The sequence below is a fragment of the Phalangium opilio genome, unplaced genomic scaffold, assembly GCF_054372755.1.
Source record: "Phalangium opilio isolate 3A_F unplaced genomic scaffold, DU_Popi_V2 ptg000209l_1, whole genome shotgun sequence".
Lineage (NCBI taxonomy): Eukaryota > Metazoa > Arthropoda > Arachnida > Opiliones > Phalangiidae > Phalangium > Phalangium opilio.
The window spans coordinates 14529739-14534332 of NW_028324217.1; positions in this window are offsets into that span (position 1 = coordinate 14529739).

The window sequence follows — 4594 nt, forward strand, 5'->3', positions numbered from 1 at the left end:
AGATAGAAAGTGAAAAACCAAACTAACCACACGACAATACTGGCACTGCAAAGACGAATTATACGAAACCGAAGATGAAATCATATGCCGAGGACAAAGATTAGTCGAACCTGAGGAATCCAGATCACACCTACTGATGAAACTACACATGGGACATCGTGGAATCGTCGCAACTAAAAGCAAAGCCCGTGAATATTTGTAATGGCCAAACATGGGTAAAGACATAGAGACCTACATTTCCCGATGCCGCCTGTGTGAAGAATACCAACGAACAAATCAATACGAACCACTCCTCGATCACGCACTACCATCTTGCCCATGGAAAAAAGTCGCTTACGATTTCTTAAAACTTAACAGTAAACATTACATGATTATCATTGATTATTTTTCAAAGTATGTAGAATTGCAACTCATGCATGGTAAAACGGCGCCCGCCGTTATAAATGCGATGAAAACCATATTTGCGAGATACGGCATTCCCGAAGAATTGGTTTCAGATCATATAATCAAGTCTCTGGAAGAGCTGTAAGACCAACCCTAAATTAAAATATCACAACTCCTTCACAACAATTACCTATCTCCACAACCTCATTAACATTTACCCGATCTAGAAGTCAATCAATGGAACCTGATCGGGAAACAAGAAATGCAACATCAGTTCCAGAGACCATGAATCCCGTGACTGAAGACGTAAAACGAACTCGTCTGGGAAGGGTCATTAAGAAGCCTGCTCGTTACCAAGCCGAATAATATTTTTCAATAGATAATATTAATAGTTTTTTTGTGATATATTGTATAAGTTATCTTTATAACATATCTCTTGTATGTACTTTACCAAAAATAAATAGGGGAAAGTGTCGGACTCTCTCCTTCGTCTGTGACATGCATTTGGAGGGGTGAATGCATACTCGCGAAATCTGTTTCATCCCCCTCGCCCATTCACCACGTACCTAAGACAATTTGTGATATTGCGCGTGAAGAAATAGTGCGGTTTTATTTTACATTAGCTGCTTTTGACATAGGCTAACCGTGGCCACTGCAGTTTATCGCCACAATTTAATTTGATGATGTACATGATTGTATTAATTTAGTTTGTTAATATAGATGTTATTTACCAATTCGGGGTAGGATCGCCAGCTGAAAAAGCCAGCTCCTAATCCCTTAGACTAAGCCAGGGTACCGAGAACGAAATGCTCTTGCCCCTAGCGAAGTCTCCTCCGTACGGGAGCTCTCCGCGTACCGTCGCGTTCACGGGTCGAACATCTCCGTCCGTCCAAGGCTTAGTTTCCTACGGCCTATTGTCATTGTACATTTTCCGCTTACCGTTAATAAAATTGTAAAGTTAAAGTTAGAAACTCCGTCTCGGTACTAATTCCTACGTAACAATATTGATGTTATTTACTAATAGAAAAACGTTTTAGCTTATAATGACAACCCAGGGCCCAAGTTTAAACGAAATTCTAAAGGATTTTAACGATGAGTATTTTTGAATTAAATGATGATTCAAGAACATCTGGGGCCGAAAAATAAACCCGTTTCTAACTTAGGAAAGTTAGAAACATAAGCCCGTTTGTACCCAAGGAAAGGTAGAAAAATTAACCCGTTTCTTTCTTTAGAACTTAGGAAAGAAACTAATAACGATGTTTAATGGTTTGAACACGCCACAACATTCATTGTGGTTGGAAATTAATAGTTCGGAGAAGTCCAAGCTAGGAAAGTTTCCTCAAGCTGTGTTTAAAATTCTTCGCCTTGGATTCACGCATACGCGGTATGCGAGGAACAATCCCCTCAAGGTCGCCTCGTTTATAGATCTAAACGGGCAAGCTTCCATTCTTTTGCGGGATAGGAAAATATTAGAATTGGTCTCCCTGATTTGGTCGTGGGACTAATCGGTCTCACCGATTTGGTCGCGGGACCATTTGGTCTCGTGATTTTACGGTCACGAGACTATTAGGTCTCCTGATTTTTTGGTCTCGTGATTATTTGGTTACCTAATTAGTTGAATCCTTTTCCAAAACGACGGTCCCAATAAATCGTTGCCACCTATTCCAAAACAATTGTCCCAATAATTCGTTCCCACAAGTCCAAAATATTCTCCTATTAATTAGCTACCACCTTTTCCAAAATATTCTCCTATTTATTAGCTGCCACCTTTTCCAAAATATTCTCCTATTAATTAGCTGCCACCTTTTCCAAAATATTATTTTTAATAAATTGTTCGTGCTAAGAGGCGGGCTTTTCATACTAATATAAATAATCTTCTTACCTACAAACAAGGTTGGGTTAGGTTAGTTAAGGTTCGGTTTGGTTTAATGGGTTTAGTTAGGTTAGGTTTGGTTAAATTTGGCTGGTTAAAAAAATGCTGAAAGGGTGATAGGGCATTCCATGCGATTTCGACCAGTGATGTCACCATGGGTCAATAGATTTTTTCCAAATTTGGTACACCACTAGAAACGATTAAGAAACTAAGATTTGCAAGATTTTAGCTCAAACTATTGAGAAGTTTTCAAAATATTCAAATTTTCCCGGAACCCTCCATTTTTATAAAGATTTTTTTGATTTTTGCACCCCTTTATATATATGAACCTAACTTTTTTTCTATACGGTATTTCTGAACAAAATTTAGCACACTTATTAAGTGTTACTAGGGCTACGTATTGATGAAAATTACACGGTTCTAGCTCAAAGCAATGCCGAGTTATTAAGCATCTAAAATTAAACTTTTGTTTTCGGGGGGTCCCATTCATGGTGGTATATGGTCATGTGGACAAGTGAAAAATTTATATATTTTAGTACCATTAGATACCTCTCAAAGAGATCTTTAAAATGAGCTCTTAAAAAAAATATGGTTTTTCTTAGTTTTGATTTTACAGAAAAAAAAACAAATTTCTCGAAAATGACTGGTTTTTAAAATTTTATTTTATGAACATTGGCAAGTATTTTTATTTAAATGCTAGCGATTCGCAATATACCACGGTGAAGAGAGTTGGGATGTAAAAATGCTTCGTTGAGGGAAGAATAGCGCATTCAAAAGGCAGGCTGAAAACTATTGGTTGATCGTTTCCCGCTCAAAAGGGAAAAAACATGTTCAGTTGCCGCTTTGTCAATAGAGGGCGTACAAAACCACATAGTCCGTTGTTCGGCAATTTCAAAAAGTTCGGTATTATTTAAAGGTCGTCTTATTTTTCGCGGAAACGTTTTACATTAGATTATCTTTATTTATTCGTCGATAATGGCACTTTCACAATGTTCAGTTGGTGAAATAAATGATGACTGTTGTCACAAACTAGTTTTTTCAAGAAAGGTTGGTTTAAATTTATATTCTGAAATTGAAAGCGAGGACCGTGTGCTTATATCTTTAAGGTCTGGAATCGATGCTGAACTTTTAAAAACTGTTTGTTTTCATCACTTTTCTGCCCTTGTGTCGAGATATTCTTCATTACAATTAAAATGCTGCAACCCATTTCAATTGCACCTGAAATGTTTACCTTCTGGTCCCTCTTTGAAAAAACTTATATCTTTAGAAGAATCTGTGCTTCTTAATGAAAGAACTGGCAAGGATATTAAGCCAGGCCAGAAATTATGTTTACAATGTACTATCAAGTTAAATTCGATTCGAAATGCTGAACCAGAAGAGTCACAAAGTCTAAGTGAGAAAAGTGATAGTGTTCAAGAAGAAAGTCAACCTTTAACCCTAACTCAAGAGAACGAACGACAGTTAGAAACCTTTAACAGTTCGTTAGTGGCTCTTGAAACGTCACCACTAAAGCTACATGGTTTACACGAGCATCAACGCCCTGCTTATGCTAAACGAAAAGTTAGAGAAACCATGGAAGGAGTAAAATCTAAAGTGGCGAAACTTCTTAACATTCAAGAAAACGAATGCGATCCTAGCTCAACAAATGGCAATGATGAAGTCTTCGACACCTTGATATCCCAATTAAAAGAAAAAGTGAGAAATTCATCAAGACAAGATAAATGCAAGCTTTTGACATTAGTGCCAAACTCCTGGCCTATTTCGAAAATTTCTGAAGAGTTTCAAGTGACTCATTATTTGGCGAAAAAGGCTCGAAAATTAAAGAAAGAGTTCGGAATTTTACCAGATCTTCAACAGAGGACTGGTAATGCATTAAGACCTGAGATAGAAGCTCAAGCGCGACTGTTTTACGAAGACAATGAAGTTTCAAGGATGTGTCCGGGTAAGAAAGAATACGTTTCAATTAGAGAAAATGGTGCCAAAGTGCAAAAACAAAAGAGGTTACTGCTCGCCAATCTTAGAGAGATTTATGTCCAATTCAAGACAATATTTCCACAGGCGAAGATCGGATTTTCAAAATTTTGCACACTTAGGCCAAAGTGGTGCGTAACGGTTTCTTCCAAAGGTGCCCATAGCGTGTGCGTCTGCGAAATTCACCAAAATTTAAAGTTGATGGCTCTGGCTTTGCCAACGAAGATCGACTATAAAATTCTAATGCTGAAATCTGTGTGTGACGCGAATGATCGGCAATGCATGCTTCACGGCTGCGAAAACTGTCCAGGTGATGAAAGTTTCGCAGCTTACCTTAAAACATTGTTTGAAGAAAGAGAATTCGAT